The sequence below is a fragment of the Camelus bactrianus genome, chromosome 6 (assembly GCF_048773025.1).
Source record: "Camelus bactrianus isolate YW-2024 breed Bactrian camel chromosome 6, ASM4877302v1, whole genome shotgun sequence".
NCBI lineage: Eukaryota > Metazoa > Chordata > Mammalia > Artiodactyla > Camelidae > Camelus > Camelus bactrianus.
Window position 1 is genome coordinate 33,957,393 of NC_133544.1, and position 22,040 is coordinate 33,979,432.

Consider the following 22,040-nt stretch of genomic DNA (forward strand, 5'->3'; position numbering starts at 1 on the left):
TCCATCAATCTTTCTCTAAGTTCTGACCTCCTGTTAAATGCAAGCCTCCAGTTTACTCTTGGAGTCAAACTATCAAAATAGAGAGACAAGCAGATGCTGAGGCACAGCACACTGTGCTGTTGTGATTTTAAATATGACTGGGACACAGTTTCTATTTATTAGAGATCTAGTACTTACACTGAAATTTTGGAGCAAAACTCTGGGCCAGAGTCAAGGAAACAGGCTAAATCAGGAAAGGTAAGAAGAGTGGGTGTCCAGACCAGCATCGTCAGTTACAATGCAGAAACAGAAATATCAGAAAAACACACATATTAGAAAGAATGAGTCATGGTGACTGGGGGAGCAATTTTCTGAGAACCAAATAAATTCTAAGTAAGAAAAAAAAGTTAGCCAGAAAACAGACTCAAGTAACAATATCAAGATTAGATTCTCAAATAAGGCAGTTGTTCTGGCTCAAGTTAAGTGCTTTTATCCCTACTACTTAGAACTGCATTGTCCAGTATGGAAACTACTAGTGGTGTAATAATTTAAAGAATATTTAAAAGTCAAGTTACTCAATTTCACTAGCCACATAGTAAGTGCTCAGTAACTGTATGCAGCTAGTAGCTCCTTTATTGGGTAGCACGGGTGTAAAACTTTTCCATCATTGCAGCAAGTTTTGTTAGGTAGCATTGACCTACGAACGTGAATTGATGCTATTACCAAATCTAAATAGCTATAAAGAAAAAACTCTACTAGACTAGTCCTCGTCTTATAAATAATCATAAATCTGAACAAAATCTATGAAGCAACAGCAGTCAGGCATTGCCCAATAAGCAATACAAGAGTGCAATCCAGGAGAGCTGAGAAACTGAAGGGGAGATCTACGATCAGATCAATTACCTACCTGGACGATAGTCTAACCACAGCACAGTGATCCAGAGTCCAAGTAGAGCAAGGAAGTCACGCTGAGTTGAGGAGTCAGATGTCAAGAACTCCTGCCAGCTTAAGGCGTTGGAATATATAGGGAAAGACACTAGAGATAAGGCAATTGCACAGAGGGTTTCCCAGTGGGCTCTTTGCAGTGGGTGGACTGTGCATGGACCAGCAAGACGGTGCTGGGCTCACCAGACTGCAGCTGCTGTGGAACTAAGCCCAGCCAGAGTGTAGGAAACTTGTAAATGTTCTTTTAACGTGGTGGGCATTCAGCTGAAACATCGGAAAACCTCCATATTAAAAACAAGCCAACAAAAACAACAACAAAAAGACCTACTCTAGATTTGCTCTAATGAAGTCTAAAACCATGCTCTGGCCACATATACAGGGAAGACAGAGTTTAAATGTCAAGTCCTATCAAGCCTGAAGGGCTTGGGAATTGTAGCAAGCTTCTAACACAATGTAAAACGGGAGCAGACACAAGTTCATAGTGCTCAGCTGGAACTGAATCGAACTAGAACAATAGTAAACACTTTCCCGGGGAAGGCAGCAGAATTCAGAGCTTCTAAAATGTATTATTGACAATGTCCAGTGCGAAATAAAATATCAGTAGACTTTTAGGAAAAAAAAAACTATGATTTACCGTCAACAAAATAGACAGTAGTCAATAGAAGCTGACCCATTATGAATCAGATGTTGCATTGATCAAAGATTTTAAATCAGCTATTATAAATAAGCATGTTCAAAGAAAGGCAAAGATGTTTAAAGGAGTACGGGGAAAAATGTAAGTTGTTGCTCTGAGTGTACTGGCTATCGCCTTGGTAGGGAGTGGGGCTGGACATGGAGGGGCGAGAGCTGGCACCTGGTGTGGGGCAGGACTTCCCCTCTGCTCAGTGGCCATCACCCCCCTGTTGGTGGTAGGGTCTGACCCCAAGCTGCTGGAGCAGGAGCCCTGAGAGTTGGGCCCGAACTGGTTTTGTTCCGTTTAAGTGTGTGCTTTTCCTTCTCCCAGACTTGGGACCCTTGCCCCGGGGGGAGGGTGGGAAGTGCCGGAGCAGTGGGGCCTGTGTGGGCTGCTGGCTGGGCTTAGCCACAGACAGAAGTCTGAGGCACTGCCTGTGCAGCCTCTGGCGAGAGTCTCCTCCATCCCTCACGCTCAGTCACCGCCCTCTGGCGAGAGTCTCCTCCATCCCTCACGCTCAGTCACCGCCCTCACCCTCTGCTACCTCTGCCTGTGGCAGACCTGCTCTGCAGGGCAAGTGGGGCCCACGTGGACTCTGCATGTATTGAGGGGTAGGCTGTGGCAGAGTGACTGATGCCAGAGATCTGGGCTGCTACAGAGGCACTGACTGAATAAGCACCAACAGTGGCCACAGCTGCCCAGCCAGGCTCTGCCCTAGAACTGGGTCACCTCTACGTCCCATGGTCAAGTCTTTTTCCCAGTCATGGCCACCCCAGATCCAGTGCCATATTGTGGCGTGGATTGAGCTGAGTCAGACTGTTCGCTTGGCACAGTCTGGGGTGCTCAGTGAGGCAGTTGCAGGAAACCCTGCAGCTTCTAGAGCAGACCTCTCTCCACCCTTCCTGGGTGTAAACCAGTGAGCTCCAGTTCAGTGCAGGCTTCTCACATCCCTTCTGTTAGTCCCAGTGGCCCTCCAACCAGCCAAGGAGCCCTGTCTCCCCGACACAGGACCCCAGGATTGGGGCACCCAATCTGTGGCTTGAATCCTTACTGCCCAGGTTAGGTGTCCACCCATGTAATCTCCCTTTTCCTGTGAGTCCCCTCCCAGGGGCACAGGTCCCATATGGATTGCTTTTCTTCCCTTCCAACCCAATTACCTGTGGATCTTTCGTACAGCCTTGGTTACAGAGGAGTCCTTCTGACAGTTTCCAGTTTTCAGTGAGAATTGTTCCACATATAGATGTATTTTTGATGTGTTCGTGGTGGCAGGTGAGCTCCATGTCCTCTTCCTCTGCCACCTACATCTGAACCCTCCAACAGTACTTTTTTAAAAGTATATTTTGTATTCAGTGTCCTTTGGTCATGATAACAAACATCCATTTATTACTTGACTCATCATCTAGTCATTACTTAGAATTGCTGTTTTTATAATTTACCTATAGTTTTATCTAAATGCTTGTACTTGCTATTATTTTAAATCTTTGGGGGGTAACTTTATCACACAGATCTCTACATTTATGACTGCACTTGAATCCCACTGGCTCTTCAGATTTTATTTACTCAAAATTGTATAAATTTACTCTTCTTTACACATCACTCTCTCTCTGAAATCCACACATTCCCTATCATCCTATATCTAATCAGTCTCTGTAATGTCCCTCAAAATTGGTCTGTCCTTTCTTGTCCCATTACATTAATTCAGGCCCCATTACTTTTTATTGGAACCCTAAGTATCATAATGGCATTACTTCCAATCTATTAATTTTCATACTGGTTTATTTCTTTTTTTCAGGATTCACCCTCCTAATGCCTTAATCGTTAAAGGAGGTGACAGCCTTTCACTAGGTATCCTTTGAGACTGGGTGTTGTAGATACTGTCATTTGGAATCCATTTAACTGTGTGTGATATATAGTAGAGAGAGGCCATTCCCCTTTCTCCAAGGTACATGGTATGGCTCTAGCATTCAGGGAATGTTTTGTCATTTGGTCAATTGAAAGATTTTGAAGGCTTAGAAACAACAAATAGACAACGCCCTAGTGGATATGGAAACTAAGCTCCCCAGTAAGTGTGCTGGTAGTTAGGCAGCAGTGAGATCTGTCTTGATGTGGATTTTTAAGTGGTGAATATTTAGGGTTATCCTCTTCCCCACCACCAGTCTTCATTTAATGGAACTGTCTTCTAATGATTACAGGCACACCTGGTTTTACTTTATTGTGCTTCATAGATGTGGCATTGTTTTACAGATTGAAAGTTTGTGGCAGCCCTGCATCAAGCAATTCTAACAGTACCATTTTTCCAGCGGCATTTGCTCACTTTTGTCTTTGTGTCACATTTTGGTAATTCTCACAATATTTCAGACTTTCTCAGAATTATTATATTTGTTATTGTGATCTGAGATCAATGATCTTTGATGATGCTGTGGTAATTATTTTGGGGTGCAGTGAATTGCATTAATATGAGTTGCTGAATTTAACTGACAAACGTGTGTGCTCTGACTACTCTGTCCACCAGCAATTCCCCCAACTCTCTCCCTCTCCTTGAAGCCTCTCTATTTTCTGAGACACAACAATATTGAAATTAGGCCAAATAATAACCCTACACGGTCTCTAAGTGTTCAAGTGAAAGGAAGAGTCACATGTCTCTCACTTTAAATCAAAATCTACAAATGACTAAGCTTAGTGAGGAAAGTATATCAAAAATTGAGAGAGGCCTAAAGCTAAGATTCTTGTGTCAAACTGATAGTCAATTTGTGAATGCAAAGGAAAAGTTCTTGAAGGAAATGAAATGTGCTACTCCATTGATCACATAAATGATAAGAAAGAAAGAAAGAAAGGAAACAGTCTTATTGCTGACATGGAGAAAGATTTAGTAATCTAGATAGAAGATCAAAGCAGCCATAATATTCCCTTAAACCAAAGCCTAGTCCAGAGAAAAGCCCTAACTGTCTTCAATTCTCTGAAGGTGGAGAGAAGTGAGGAAGCTGCAGGAGAAAAGTTCAAAGCTAGCAGAGGTTGGTTCATACGGTTTAAGAAAAGAAGCCATCTTTATAATATAAAAGTATAAAGTGAAGCAGCAAGTGCTTATGTAGAAGCTAAAGCAAGCTATCCTACAGATCTAGCTGAGATAATTAATGAAGGTTGCTGCACTAAACAACAGATATTCAATGTAGACAAAAAGGTTTTGGAAGAAGATGCTACCTAGGACTTTCATAGCTAGAGAGGAGAAGTCAATGTCTGGCTTCAAAGTTTTAAAGAACAGGCTGACTCTCGTGTTAGAGGCTAATGCAGCTAGTGACTTAAAAGTTGAAGCCAGTGTTAATTTACCATTCTGAAACCCTAGGGCCCTTAAGGATCTTGCTTAATCTACTCTTCCTGTGTTCTAGAAGAATAACAAAGCCTGGATGATAGCATGTTTGTTTGCAGAATGGTTTAATATTTTAAGCCCACTGTGGAGAACTACTGCTCAGGAAAAAAAAAAAAAGATTCCTTTCAAAATAGTACTGCTCATTGGTAGTCCACCTTGTCACCCAAGCACTCTGATGGAGATGTACAAAGAGATTGATGTTATTTTCATGCCTGCTAACACAACATCCATTCTATAGCCCATGGATCAAGAAGTAATTTTGACTTTCAAGTCCTATTACTTAAGAAATACATTTCATAAGACTATAGCTGCCATAGATAGTTATCACTCTGATGGATCTAGGTAAAGTAAATTGAAAAAACTTCTGGAAAGGCTTCACCATTTTATATGCCTTGAGGAACATCCCTGATTCATAAAAAGAGGTCAAAATACCAACATTAACAAGAGTTTGGAAGAAGTTGATTCCAATGCTCACAGATGACTTTGAGGGGTTCGAGACTTCAGTGGAGGAAGTCCTTGCAGATGTGGTAGAAATAGCAAGAGAATTAGAATTAGAAGTGGAGCCTGATAATGTGACTGAATTGCTGCAATCTCATGATAAAACTTGAATGGATGAGAAGTTGCTTCTTATGGATGAGCAAAGAAAGTGGTTTCTTGAGATGGAATTTACTGGTGAAGATGCTGTGAAGATTGTTGCAATGACAACAAAGGATTTAGAATATTATATGAACTTAGTTGACAAAGCAGTGAGAGTCCAATTTTGAAGAAAAAGTTCTACTGTGGGAAAAATGCTATTAAACACCATTGCATGCTACAGAGAAATCATTCCTGAAAGGAAGAGTCAATTGATATGGCAACTTCATTGTTGTCTTATTTTAAGAAATTGCCAAAGTACCCCAGCCTTTAGCAACAAACACCCTGATCTATCAGTAGCCATCAGTATTGAGGCCAGACCCTCCACCAGCAAAATGATTCTGACTCACTGAAGGTTCAGATGATGGTTAGCCTTTTTTAGCACAAGATTATTTTTTGATTCAGGTATGTACATTTTTTTAGGCAGAACACTATTGCATCTTAATAGACTACAGTATAGTGTAGGCATAGCTTTTATATACATTGGAAAGCTAAAAAATTTGTGTGACTCACTTTATAGTGATATTCACTTTATTGTGGTAGTCTCGAACCAACTCTGCAGTATCTCCAAATTATGCCTGAACAGACTATGCTCTAAACTCATAAAATTTTCAATCTTGTTATGATGATGTTGATGGTGGTTAAAATACAACATTGAAGAAGGTGCCAGAGTGTTTAGAAATAAACACGTAAGTAAAACAGTTTTTAAGAAAAGCCAACTTTACCTAAGAAGTAGAGTAAAACTGCAAATACATACAGATATTTTTAAACACAAAATATTATTAACGAGGTACAATGTAGAGGGAATATATAGTCTCTGTAATGCAGTGAAGTGAAAATGGAAGAAACCACAAGCACAGGCCAAGCACTGCTGTAGGACAGACAGCACTGCATAACCATGGGAAGTGAGGCTTTGGTAAAGAACCTGGGTGCAGTAGATGAACAACAGAGGAAGAGGGGGCTTTTGATCCAAACTTTAGTGTGCAAATCCAATCAATATGTCTTAGAATTTTGAAGGTACAACCTACTTGTCATTTTTCAAGTAGACCTGTTAGGTAGACATAGGACATAAATTGTGAAGTTGCTATATCCACAATGCCTTGTTTATTTTGTTATTCAGCATTGTTGCATGAAAGAAATGGTGGATTTGAAAATGAAAAACGTTCACTTTCTTGGTGCGCTGTGTCAGTTAATCTTCAGTCTTAGTAATCTAGACAAGCGCTACTCAACGTATAGTCTGTGAGTTGATAATGGCCACCAGCTCTGTTACAGATCTGCAAAAAGAGAAGTACTGTAACTAAGTGTAAGCATTCAGACATCTTTGTAGTAATTTGACATTACTGTGACATCCAAGGGCATGGCCAATGGATTTGTCTTTTTGAAAAAGATCTAGAGTAGTTCAGTTATTGAATTCATGGTATGATTTTCATGTGCTGCAGACTGCATACTGGTATGCCTTATACAGCATATAATCTTATTAGGCATATATCTTATAAGGCATATAATCTTATAAAACAATGTTGTGAGATATGATATTTTAAGGTGTCTGTCACCTCTATTTCGAAAGATTTAAGAATATGAGAAAATGTTAAGTGTAATGCTTATATTTTCTCATATTCTTAAATCTTTCGAAATAGAGATGTTATATTTATATAACAATATTTTATACTTAATTTTTGATCCGTTAATTTTTTTTCTAAATTTAGTGTTTATAACTCTTACCTAAATTAAGGAAACCAATTTTGAATTATTTATTGTGGCTAAACGGACTTCATCCTACTCTTTGTCAAGCAAAGACACCCTTTTTCCTAACATGGCAATAGTAGTGAAACAAATGATAAAAGTGGAAGTGATTCTGAAAAAATAAAGACAAAAAGTTTATCTGAATTATATTTAATTTGGGTTTGTAAACATATTTGATGATGAAGTGAGAAAACCACAATGTATTATTTGCAGAGATATACTGGCTAATGAAGCAATGAAACCATTAAAACCTAAGTGGAATTTTCAAACAAACCATTACAACTAAATTCACACAAAAATAATAATTTGAAAGAAAGAATATTGAATTATAAAGTCAACAGAAGGTGTTTATTATGCTATATGTGAATACTGGTAATCTAAAATGCACTCTTTCAATGAACAAATATCAGTTTTTATATTTTATGTTCTAATTATATTTTTGGAGTATCATTTTATGTCTCTTGAATATAATAAAATCAGGGTTTTGTATGTTTTATTTTAATATTAATACATTTTATTGTATGCTAAGATGTATTGGTCTGCAATGGATTAGAACCACAAACAAATAAACAATTAAAAATGTCCACAGATACTTTAAGAAGCTCTTCTCAAGGCAGCCTATATTTTAGTTCAGTGTTTCTCAGACTTTACTGCACGTTAAGAATCACTTGAGGTTCTCACTGAATGAGCGTTCTGATTCAGTAGATCCGTAAGACCTGGTGTTCTGCATTTCTAAAGTTTCCAGATGATGCTCATGCTGCTGGTCCATATGTCACAGTTTGAGCATCAGGCCATTATAACTCTCTTATATTCTCTCTCCTTTACTAACACTGATGAGTGTAGGTATTCCCCCTGCCCCACCCCAAAAGAGTAGGACAGGAAGCCAGCAGATATAATGGAAGCTTTGAATGTGGATGTCTTAATTTGACTTGATAAAGGAATATTGTCAGGCGATAACTAGAATTTTCCTCAACAGGTCAGGATTCTATGCAAACACCCTAAAGGAAACACTCTTACATTCTTTTTTAAGGCAAGAGAGGTGTGTTCTGTCCAGATACACTGGCACTCTTTCGCTTGTGAGTCTCTGACATAAGTGGTGGCCCATCTTGACCTAAAAAGGGAATCTCAGCACCCCTGGAGACTGCCAGCTGCTTCCATCTGCAAATACCTCTCTCAAGGGTGAGACTGGGGCACATAATCTTATTGGCTCAAGAGTTGGAACTAAACAACAATTTTAAAGAGGAGGATGGGGTTGTAATCCTTGTTAGCAAAACTAAGCATAGAATGTCAAAAGGCAGATCCATGGCCTGAATGATAGTTTCTCTGACTTTTACTATAATAACGTTACACACACACACACACACACACACACACAATGAAGGGGCCTTACAAATACCAGTAACAGCAATGTGGCATGACCAGACTAAACCTCCAGCAGATACAGCAGAAACAGAGATGCTAGATATAAAATCTAGGACAAATATATAAAATCACCCAACTGTATGAAGACTCTGGATAGTGATCAAAACCAGGCAGAAACTAGAGGGGAGTCTTCCTTTGGGAGACAGAAAAGATAAGATCCTGGTGATATTTGTAAATTTAAAGCTTTTTTGTGTGACTCACCCTCATCCCCCAATCTTCCTATGGTTCAAGGCATCAGAAATCTGTTCAGAGTATCAGAAACTTCAGCTTGGCTGGCTTTATGTGTCAGAAGACAACATTTGAGACTGGTAAAGCAAATAAAAGTCAGGTGGCAGAGAGTCTAGGAAAGAAGAATTCACAAGGATAGAAGCTCCAAAATCTGCATGTAAAATGTAATACCACTGCACTCTTTGGTCAATGGCTGCACTGTGCAATTACAGAGGAGACAGCAGGTCAGCAGTAAGTTGAAATGGAAGGAACTGGGTAGAGATTTAAACTGCTGATAAAAACAGGAAATCTGAGTTAAAAATTTGGCCTAGCTGAGTTAACTGTATGGCAAAATAAGAGCTAATCTTCAGATAAAGATAACTAAATTCAGAGTCTCTACGATGTATCTGTCATAGTCTTCAGTATCCACATTTAAAAAAATGACTAAATATGCGAAAGAACAGAAAAATTTGACTTACATATAAATAAAAAAGGCAGGGAACCTAGTGTTAGACAAGATAAAATAACTACAATGCACCCTATTCATTCAACAAATTGCAACTAAAATCCTGAAAAAAAAATACAGAAATTATCAGAAGACTTTGAAATTGGGAAAAGGGAGTCAAATTGGCTGGGACACTGAGACTCAGTGGACGACCTTTCAGTGAATTTCCTTGGGATATACCTATATTTTTCTCCTGGTAAATAAAGCAGCTTGCAATGCAGAAATAACAGGTGTAGACAAAATTAGCCCCAAGGAAAGCCCACACTCTAGCGAAGGGCTGAGAATAGGACTGACCTACAGAACAGTATCCTTTTGACTATCAGACCTATTACAGGCAAGCACTACAGAAGGAGTTGCACCTCCCTCTCACCAGTGGGACTGAGTTCAGAGACTATGGAACAGATCCTTGCTAATCATGAAATTCATCTTTAAAAATAATGTTACAGATAGGTTAAATGGAAAGAATTATAAAAATGTAATACGTAAGTACTAGTCAAAACAATCTTCAGTAGTTTTATTAATATCAGGTTAGTGGACTTCAGGGCAAAGAAAATTATCAGGGCTGAACCTGGCAGTTTACCAAGAAGAGAAAATAATTCTAAATGATTATGTACCAAACAAAGATCTTTAAAATACAAAAAGCACATGTATTTATGTAATATACATAAAAACTGAAAGAACAAAGAGAAGAAATTAAAAATACATTAAAAATTTTAAGAAGATTGAAATCATTTCAAATATCTTTTCCAAACACAAATATATGAAACAAATATATGAAAAATATAGAAGTCAATAACAGGAGAAAAACTAGAAAATTTACAACCATGTGGAAATTAAACAACACATTTCTGAACAACCAAATTGTCAAAGATGAACTCAAAAGGGAAAGTAGAATTATCTTGAAACAAATAACAAAGGAAACACAAAATACCAAAACTTACGGGATACAGCAAAAGCAGTGGTAAGAGGGAAGCTGATAGTGATAAACAAGCACATTAAAAAATCTCAAACAACCTAACTTTATATATCGAGGAACTAAGAAGAACAAACTAAATCCAAAGCTAGAAGAAAGGCTATAACATAGACTCAGAGCAGAAATAAGTAAAACAGAGAATAGGAAAAAATATAGAAAAGATCAATAAAACTAAAAGTTGGTTTTTGAAAGAGAAACAAAACCTGACAAACCTTTAGCTAGACTTACCAAAAAGGAGAGTGAGGACTCAAGTAAAATTAGGAATAAAAGAGAAGACATTACAACTGACACCACCAAAGTGCAAAGAGACCACTATGAATAATGAGATACCAACAAATTGGACAACCTAGAAGAAATGGATAAACTCCTAGAAACCTAAATCACTACAAAATCACAAAGAAATAAAAAATTTTAACAGATCAGTAAAGAGTAAGGATACTGAATCAGCAATCAAATACTTCCCAACAAAGAAAAGCCCAGGACCAGATGGCAAGTTCTACTAAATATTTAAAAAAGAATTAATGCCTGTGTTTTCTTCTAGGAGGTTTATCATGTGTTGCCTTGTGTTTGAGTCTTTAAGCCATTCTGACTTTATTTTTATGTATGGTGTGAGGGAGTCGTCTAACTTCATTGATTGACATGCTGCTGTCCAGTTTTCCCAGCAGCACTTGCTGAAGAGAATGTCTTCAAATTTTTAATCCATTTTGAGTTATTTTTTTTGTAAATAGTGGAAGATTATGATCCAATTTTATTCTTCTGCATGTGATTTCCAGTTTTACCAACACCATTTATTGAAGAAATTATCCTTTATCCATTGTATATTTCTTGGCTCACTTGGCAAATATTAGTAGATTATATATCTGAGTGTTTATTTTTAGACTCTAAATTATGTTATCTTGGCCTGTTTTTAAGCCAATACTATACTGTTTTGATATCTATAGCTTTGTGATATACTTTTAAATCAAGAAGTACAGTACTTCCAGCTATGTTCTTCCTCAACATTGCTTGGCAATTTGGGATCTTTTGCAGTTCTGTGTGAATTTTAGGGTTGTCTGTTCTATTTCTGTAAAAATGTCATTGGAATTTTCATAGAGATTGCACTGAATAGATAGATAGCTTTGGGTAGTATAAACATTATAGCAACATTAGCCCTTCTGACCCATGAACATGGGTTATCTTTCCATTTATTTGTGTCTTCTTTGGTTTCTTTCATCAATGTCTTAAAATTTTCAGTGTCTAAGTCTCCACTTCCTTGGTTAAATTTATTCCTAAATACTTTATTGTTTTTGATGTCCTTGTAAGTGACATCTTAATTTCTTTTTCAGATGGCTCATCATTAGTGCATAGTAATGCAAATGATTTTTGTATGTTGACTTGGTATCCTGTGACTTCACTGAATTCACTGATTAGTTCTAATAATTTTTTTTTTTTTTTGGTGGAGTTTAGGATTTTCTATGTACAAGATCATGTCACCAGCAGAGACTATATTATTTCTTTCTTTTCAGTTTGGATGCCTTTTTTTCTTGCCTGATCAATCTGGCTAGGATTTCCAGTACATATTGAATTAGTTTGCTAGTATTTTGTTGAGAATTAGTATATCTATATTCATCAGGAATATAGGCTTACAGTTTTCTTTTCTTATAATACTATCTAGCATTGATTTTTAAAAAGTTTGGAAGTATTCCCTCCTCCTCAGTTCTTCGGAAGAGTTTGAGTAAACTGGCATTAATGCTTTTTTTTAAATTTTATTGAAGCATAGTCAGTTACAATGTGTCAATTTCTGGTATACAGCACAATGTCCCAGTCATGCATATACACACATATATTTCTTTTTCATTAAAGGTTATTACAAGATATTGAATATAGTTCCCTGTGCTGTACAGAAGAAATCTGAGTTTTTTAAATCTATTTTTATATATGGTGGCTAACATTTGCAAATCTCAAACTCCCAAATTTATCCCTTCCCACCCCCTTTCCCCTGGTAACTATAAAATTGTTTACTATGTCTGCGAATCTGTTGCTGTTTTATAGATAAATTTATTAGTATCCTCTTTTTTTCTTTCTTTTTTTTTTTCCAGATTCCACATATGAGTGATATCATATGGTATTTTTCTTTCTCTTTCTGGCTTGCGTCACTTAGAATGATAATCTCCAGGTCCATCAGTGTTGCTGCAGATGGCATTATTTTATTCTTTTTTATGGCTGAGTAGTATTCCATTCCATATACATATATCACAACTTCTTTATCCAGTCATCTGTTGATAAACATTTAGGTTGCTTCCATGTCTTGGCTATTGTATATAGTGCTGCTATGAACATTGGGGTGTGTGTATCTTTTCAAATTATAGTTCCCTCTGGATATATGCCCAGGAGTGAGATTGCACTTTAATATTCTTTAAACTATTTTTTAACACTTGAACATTTAATATTAACTATTGGAGGAAATGCTATTGATCAAGCTTTATGAGACAATGTAACTGCATTCCAAAAGAAGAACTAAGTTCTGAGGGAATTGTTAGGACACCTGTCAGGGAAGACATTTCTCTAGTATGGGGAAATATTAACCAGTATTGCTACATTGCACAATTCAAGGGGAGACCTTGTGCAGCAGCATGGCAGCCCACATAGGGGAGCTAGAGTAAGGCAGCTAGGAAGGCACCATAAAGCATTCACACTCACTTGCATGCTTTTGTACCACTAGGCAAGAATTTTTATTTCCATAAACTTAATACCACTGGTTCAGAACAATACCTTTTTATAAATTTGACGAAAAAATCAACTTCCATTTGCTCATTTTTAAAAATTCAGAGTTTCTGAAGAGTTTTACAAGAAGGGCACAAATTTATGTATGTAACTTAAAGATTTTATTTAGGTATAGACATTTCATCTAAAATTCTTTTAATTCAATGCCCATATATCATAAAATAAGAAATAATTGAATAAGATAACACCTTTTTAAATTTTATACATTATATTGCAATCATCCGTAATACTTGAATTTAGGATCAAGTGAAAATAGTTTATAAACAGTGCCTTATTGGATCAGCAGTTTTAGAAGGATATATTTGCAACCTTCCAGAAAAGAAGCGAATACTCAAATTGATAATGACATATCTCCTTGTGCTTATTGACAGTCTTTCTATTCACTGCTTTCTTTCTTAGATGTAAGGACATGCACCTTCATCCTCAAAGGCATACACCAAACAACTCTTTTTTAGGATACTTTCATGAATAATACATTAACAAGCTTTCAGAAGTTTATAGTCGTCTCTCCCACTTAAAAGTGAGAAGAGGAGAGGGGGAACTAATTTGTAGAAGGCAGAATTTCTGGGTTCTCTACTGATTCACTTTATAAATTCATCCTTCCAAGACTATCTTATGTTCTACAACGTAATGACATCTACTACTTGTATTACGATTGATCACAAAGCTTTAAAACAAAAAACTTGACTTAAGGGATGCTTTTGTCTTCAGGGAAACCTAAGCCTGTTGCATAAAGTGATGAAGGTTTTCAAAGATGTCTCTCAATACTTCTGCGTTTTTGCTGCAAGATAGGGTGTATGTTGTAGAAACTTGCCACGGTGCCTGAACGAGCAACACAGCACATTCACAGCGATGTACGTAAATATAAATCTGTGCCGGAAAATAGGTTGACATTGATTTTTTTTTTAATTTATATTTTTCTTTTCTCTCCCCTGCCCTGGTTTGGTGCTAAGGGGGCTATAGAGAAGGCCACTGGCAAGGAATAACTTAAAATGAAAGATTTCACCCCGCCTGGTCTCCCTGGGATTAGTTATACCGAAGGGAACCAACTCATGGGAGGGAGGGAGTGACGCACAGTGGAAAGGAAAAGACAACATATGAGGCAAAGTGAACAAAGATTAGGAGCAGGCAACGGAGGGCTTCTCCTTAGTGAGGTACATAAACTCAAGCTCCAAAAAAAAAAAACCTTTACAATCCAGGATGAGGTGTCTGAATTCTGTGAAATAGGCTAACAAAGATCCAGTGGGGGAACTGCATGAGAAAGTGACTGCTGTTGTCCTATAAGCTGTCCCCCAAGAAGTCAGAGGTACTTAGGTTCCCAGCACAATACAGAGGAGTCAGAGACCACTGGTCTCAGCCCACCCTCAACCTGGGAAACTTTCACAAAGATGTTACAAGCTCAGTAATACTTTCATTTCTCAATCTCCTACCTATTCCCTATCGCCTCATATTTCTGTGGATTTAACATTCACATGGGGACAAGAAGATAACGATGATCTTCTCCAGAGTTTTATTTATTTAAAAATTGTTATATACTTCTATTCACCATGCACTTGATTAAGTGTTGGAGACATGATTGTGAGCAAAAAAGCAGCTCGATCCTCGATCCATGCTTTTGTGGAGCTTGCAGGGAGAGGGAGAGAGAGTAACAATAAAATCTCACTAATAAATAATTACAAATTTAGATTGTCCAAAGGAAAGGACATTATTCTATGACACTGAATTACATGCAACCTGCTTTAGACCATGGTAGTATAAGAGACTAGATAGGTGAGTATAGGTGAGATCTGAGGATGGAGAAGAATTAATTAGGTGAAGGCTGGGGGGGGTGAGTTTTTAGCAAAAGATATTAAAGCTTTGTAGCTGGAGAGAACATGGTTCGTTGAGGAACTGAGAAAGACCAGGGTTGTTGGAAAAAAGATGTAAAGAAGTACTGGCACAGGATGGAAAAGTAGCCAATAGCTATACCATCAGACCATTTTGACCTTGCTAAGGATTTAGGTCTTTGTCCTGAGATCAATGGGTGGCCCTTGAAATGTTTTAAATAGTTAGTGGATGCAACCTGATTTTGATTTCTGTTTTAAAAAGATCATACCTGCTGTGATTCAGAGAATGCGTTATGGTGGGGAGGGTTATCAAAATGAAAAATAAAATACTAGGGGTTAGGCTCTGTAAAAGTCGCAGAAAGAGAAGATGATATCCAGAACTAGGGGGCAGTAGAAGGAGCCAAGTGGAATGGGTTGGGAGCTAGTTGGGAGATTAAATTTGACAAGTATTAGGAATAAATGGACTATAGCCAATGAGGGAGACAACAATATTACAAATGCCATCCAGAGTCCTGATTTTCACTTGGATGACCGGTGGAGCCCTTCACTAATACAAATAACATCAAAAAAAGTCTTATTAGATTTGGGGTGGAGGAAAATCAAGACTCCCACCCTGAGTATTTTGAATTTGAAGTACTTATATGACATCCAATAAGAGAAATTAAGTAGATATCAGATATATGGTCCTGAGCCAAAGATATACTTTGGGAGCCATTAGTGTAAGGGGAGCGCTTGGCATCATGGTTTAAGAGAAACTGCCTAAGAAGACTGCATCAAGGGAGAGGAGAAGGCAGCCAAAGACCCTTCCTTGAGGAACTCCTGCACCTGATGCCTGAGTACAGGAGGACAAGCCAGCAAAAGAAACTAGGTGAGCAGTGAAAGAAAGAAGGAAATCTAGGAGAATGTGGGATCATTAAAATCAAGGGAAGATAGAATTTCAAAAAGGAGAGAGCAATCAACTGTATCAAGTACTTTTAACAAACCGGATCCAATAAGAAACTCTTTAACCTGCCTTTTGAGGAAGACAGAGGTCATCAGTAACATTCAAGAGAACTGATTTGGGTGAATTGGTGAGGGGATGGACTGAGGAATAAGTATAAAATGAGAAAATGGGACAGAAAATATGTACATCTATCTCTTTTAAAGAGTCTATGAAGGGGAGACGATTAGCAAACGAGGCAATAGGAGAAGGATTTGTGGTTGAAGGAAGCTTTATCTGTGAGACATGAACACGTTTAATGTAACCATCAGAAGGATGAATATAAAAGTGAGAAGGGATAGTGGAGTGAAGCTCCTGAGAAGGGCAGAAAAGATCATATCCAAAGCACCAGTGGAAGAAGTGGATTTAAACAGGAGGAGGGACACTCATCTGATGAAACAGGAAGAAAGTAAGAGATGAGGAGTACAGGTGTAGGTAGGTTTGTTGGTTTGGGGGCAGTGAGCTGGTGAACTTTCCGTTGTTAGCTTCTATTTTCCAAGTGAAGTATGAATTGAAGCTTTCCATCAAGATTGAGGAAGGAGGATATAATTCTGAAAAGAGTAGAGAATTGTGCCATTGCAGAGAGTGAAACAATGAGTTGATCAGGATGGCATAGTAGGATTGCATGACATTATAAGCATTTATTTGAGATGATTATTGTGACTTTAAAAAAAAAAAAAAGCCAACTTCCCTGTTTTGAGACCCTCTTAGCAGAGGACTGGTCTTATTCTCTGACAGACTGTGGTATACCCTCCACACACTAAGTCAAAACCATTCTCCTTAACATTCTCTTCCTTATGTTACAAAATCACCATTATCATGATCATCGTCCTAAATTGCATCTATCCAGTGAATGAGAGAAGAATATGCCTCATTCTTCTCTTTGTAATACACTTGCCTTACTCACTGGGATCGTCCCTCCCATGGCTCAGAAGCCTTCAGACATCAGCAAAGACATTCTAAGCTGGTTACTGCATGGACATTGCTTCTGCATGTCTAGTCTTGCTCTTTTTTTCCCTGTCACACACCTTTATTCTCTCCTTTTCTAGTTTTAGTTGCTCTTCATGGTCATTTTCTTATTTTCTCACTCCTAAAAGAAACAATAAGAAGTCATTGTGTAAATTGTGATTTTTGGAAGGTTACTTTAATTTAAGGAGATAATGTCTTAGTAGACAAGAGGGACAGGGAGGAAGACTCAAATATTTTCTCATCTTATTTCAATCAAATTCACTTTAAACATTAGGTCATCTTGTGCTTAACATCCAGTTTCTGCAGTGCGACAGCTCTGCAGCATTTTAAAAGCAACTCTTAAAAATTCTGCAACAACACAGGGAAAGTAAGAGGGAAAAAAGAGGAAAAAAAACATAAAAAATTATATAAAATGCTCTTTTAAGTTCTAAGATGTTAAAGGTAATTAATTGGCTACCACTGAGCTCTCCAGTCCGTAATTCTTAGGCTTTGAGTTGATTTTAGAAGACTATTTAATTTTGCTTTTCTCCTCACAAGTGCTGAAATGGGAGAAAAACACAGGGGATATAGTATAGGAAGAATCTAATTTCTAAGAGCGTGTTACTTAAAAAACGTTTTTAAAAAAGTATTCAAAAAATTTTGAAAAGAACTATTTTGTCATATAAAAGATATTTAACATACATGGTACAAAGAATTTAAAAACTGAATATTCATGAACTTACCACCAGCTACAAAATAGAGCATTGTGTTCTGACTTTTTCACTGCCATCTCTGAAGATATCTTCAGAGAAAAGGAAAAGGAAAGGTTTTTAAAAATGAAATTACCTCAGACCAGCTCCTGCCCACATGAAAGTGACCTCAATTACCCAAGGAAGTTCTCAGCTTAACCTCCAAAATAATATGGCGGCCTTCTAAAATTAGATGCCTGAGACAGAACCGTGGGGAAAGAACCAGCCTCAGAAAATGGGCCCCTTGAAGCTGCAGAAAGCACTGAGGCACTCAGCTTCACCATTTTTCAGATCTTAAACAACTTGGTAAAAAAATAAATTTCAGGTGAGACTCAACAGAAACTCTCCCTTGTTACTGGTCCTGCTGAAAGAAGCCAGGATGAAACTTTAGGTTAATGACTTTAACATACTCTCTGGAAGAATGCTGTTTTTATTGCTGCCCAGCCTAGGATAAATCTTCTTTCCCATAAAATAAGAAAGAAAACATGTCAAAGTTTAATAAAAGTTTGTCTTTCTCTACCTATAAACAATTCTAAACCAAATAAAACAACAAGCCTACTCCGGCAGATGTTACTTAACGCTCTTCAGAGATGTTAACCCCAAAGTCCCCACAAACAACTTCCAAAAGAAAAGTTTGTATTTTAGTTGCCCTTTATAGGACTGAATCATTAAGCCCCAAATTAAAGCTTGCCTCAGGCAACAAGAACATTTTTGTGTGCTGCTCTCTCTAGTGTCAGGCTGTAACGTGGGATGTGTCAAAGCTTCTTGACTATCCAGACTGCAAGTTTCAACTAAATAATTAATACTCTCAAAATGTGAGGTTTTTCTTTCTCTCCAGTAATTCCTCTGAAGTCTGATTTTTTGCCAGACTGAAGCACTTTTCACAACGTACAGCTTTGAGGAAGCTGGAAGGTGATCACTGATAATGTTAATACTCACGCAGTAAAAGTTTGCCTTGGAATTCAAGGGAACATGTGATGGATATTGAGCTTTTATTAAAACTCCTTATAAACAGTGAATTAATGTACAAATATTAGACATTAAACTTAACCATTTAAAAAACTTGAGCTTTGAGAAGATTATATCTCTTCCATATTTTTGCTTCTTTTAAAAGTGAAACTATTTAAAATCTTTATCTGAACAGAAGGACAACATGATGTGAGGATTGCAACAGGAAGTGCTCTGTATCGGGAATTAAAAAATGAGGATGTTTGTGGTCAAAGCAGGTTTCTTCATTGGCAAAATAGGGAAAATGATTCCTGCCAGAGTGATTCCAGAGTTTAACTGTTTGGCTCAAAGAAGATCATATAGAGTGTAAAAGGGCTTTGGCTATTGCAAAACCACTACATACATGTGAACTTTTAGAGATTTCTCTTTATTTTTATGCCTTAAATTTTGCCCTCATCCATAAAATTAATTTTCATTATAACTTGATTTTAGTGACCTGAAGGCATTTCTTCAAATGTAATCTCATTTCTGAACCAATAAGCAGGGACAGAAGTTAACAATACATTTTTATAGGTGGAAAATATATATATGTGTATATGTATCGTATATATGTGTGTACACACAAAACCACACTACATGTATACTGGTAGAGAAGAGTATTAGTCAAGTTCTCCAGAGAACAAAAACAATCAATGGGAGATAGACAGGAGATAGGTAGGTAGGTAGGTAGGTAGGTAGATAATGAGGCTGAGAAATCTCTTGATCTTCCGCCTGCACGCTGGAGACCCAGGAAAGCGGGAGGTGTGATTCCAGTCCAAGTCCAACAACCTGAGACCCTGAGGAGTCAATGGTGTAAACCCTAATCCAACACAGGTGGAGACTGACATCCCAAATCGAGTGGACAGGCAGAAAGGGAACAAATCCCCACTTCCTCTGCTTTTTCTTCTACTCATGCCCTCAACAGATTGGATGATGCCCACCCACACTGGGGAGGGCAAACAGCCTCACAGACACACCCAGAAATCATGTTTAATCTGGGCTCCTCAGGGCCCAGTCGAGCTGATACAGAAAATTAACCATCACAGATGGAAACACCCATTTAGTTGTTAGATTTTTCTCTTGTTCCCATCTGCTCCTACCCTCATCTTTAGACCTAAACAACCAGGTCTCCTCACGTAAACTTCATTCGGCTTCATCCCCCATCCTTTCTTCCTGCTTCCCCCTGGGTTAGGCTTGTGCTCAACCATCACTTCAAACTGCTGAACTCACCCAAGGAACTTTGAAGGCTTCCTTTCTACCCACCTTGGCCTCTTCTGCATTTTGAAACGTTCTCTCTACCTGCCAAGGCAAACCATATAGTCAGTCCACTTATGTGCTCCCCTTACTCTGTTTAGACCGTCCCTCTCACAACTTTATCCTTCAGGTTCCTTCTCCAGGTTTCCTTGACTTTCGTGGACATTTTCTTGTTTCCACATGCCTAAAAACATCCCTTTGACTCTGATTCCCATTCAATATACTCTCTCATCCTAAACTCCTAATGTCACAAAAACTCATCTCTGCCCATTACCTCTCCCTTCTTTGTTCTTTACTCCTGGCCCACGGAGGTTTGGGTTTGGCCATCACACTGTCTCTGAATCTGCTTGCCAGTGATCACCAATGCTTACAAATTACCAGGACCAACTCTTGATTTTTATAATCTATCCGACTTGGCTTCCCTACAGCCTGGACCACACCTGCCTCTCTCTGCCCTTCTACCTCGCTGTGCATCCTCCCTTGATGGTTCCACTTCTGAAGCCGACTGTTAAGCACTAGAATCTCACAAGGTCTTCTCCTTAGTGGTCGCTGTATTTTCTTCCTCTGGACATCTTCATCCACTCCTGTAAACCCAATGTTTAAATCTGGTTCAGAGGACACCCAAATCTACATTACCAACCTTGGCTTCTCTTGACCTGAGATCAGAATTTCCAACAATTATCAGGATATCTTCACATCTGAACTAAAACTCAAATTACTAGCAACCAATACTAATTCTGTTTCTTTGGTGTTGCTGACATCTGTTTCCTCTCTCATCCCTACTGACATGGCACTCATATGAGGCTGCATCTATTTTTTGCCTGGAGTATTGTGACAGCCTTTAAACAAACCCTCTCTCTCTGTCCCCAATATAGCCACAAGCTTTATCCTCCTAAAGCACTGTGATCATGACCCATTCCTGCTCAAAGACTGTTAATGTTTCCTGATTTTCTATGAAAATAAAGCCCACATTCTTTAGCAGGATGCTGGAGGCCACTCAGTTCATTTTTATCTTCTGTTAAAATCTCCTCTTCCCCCATCCACACTTCTACCCTCAAACCAGAATACTAGTGGTCATCCCCCACATGCTATGGTCTCTGGACCTTCATTATTTCTATGAATCCTTCTGCCAGAATCGGCCACCCTAACTTATTGTTTGTACACAGATCCAGGTTCAACTATGATCCCTTTAGATGGTCCCTAATTGCTCCATTTGGGTTTTATTTCCCTGTTCTGTGCTTACAGGACACTTTCAGCACATAAGCATAATTGTGACTTGAATTTTACTTGTCTATATGTCTGCTTTCTTCACCAGATCCTCAGCCCCCTTAAAGTGAGAAGAATATCTTATTCATCATTAAATTCCTCCAAACACAAATTAGGAATTTGGTAAATATACTTGGGTTTGAAGTGTTACTCATGGAAAGATCTTCATATCCCTAAGCAGTATAATCATGTGACCTTAATGAACAGTAATTAAGTAACTGTATGTGTGTAGAAATGCTCAATGCTAAATTAAAACCCTTTTGGTCATGAGGCATCAAAATTTCCTTAACTTACAAATTTCTTCAGTTTTTCAGATGCATGTTAGCATTTACATTAATATTATTTTAGTGATTTGCTCAATAAATATTTGTGGGACAAATGTCAAATGAGTATATTGGTATGGAGGATCACTTCCTTTATTTCTTGGAAAGTGAAAAATTACTTTGCCTAAGAGAGGCTTAAAAGGAAACTTTCACCCCAAGTTCTGGAGGAGGCAGCTCCTTTCACACCTGACTTATAAAGTGCCGTGGGGCTGGCTTCCAAGAAGTGTTTTCCTTTTCCCACAGGGCAGCTGCTCTCCAGAGAATGGCTTCATTTTCTCGCAGCTGTCATCTTTTAACCTTATTTTAAAAAATCAGATCTATGGAAAAAAAACCACCTGCTTTTCCAGCAGGTGCATGGGGACAGGCTTTAGTGGGAGCCAGCAGGAGTGACTTCCCTAATGCCATCATTTCACATGGATTATTAGCCAAGTCTACAGAGTGGCCCTCAGCACTCAGGTACCATTTAATCCAGACTGTGCATTTCAGAGCCAGTCCATTGTA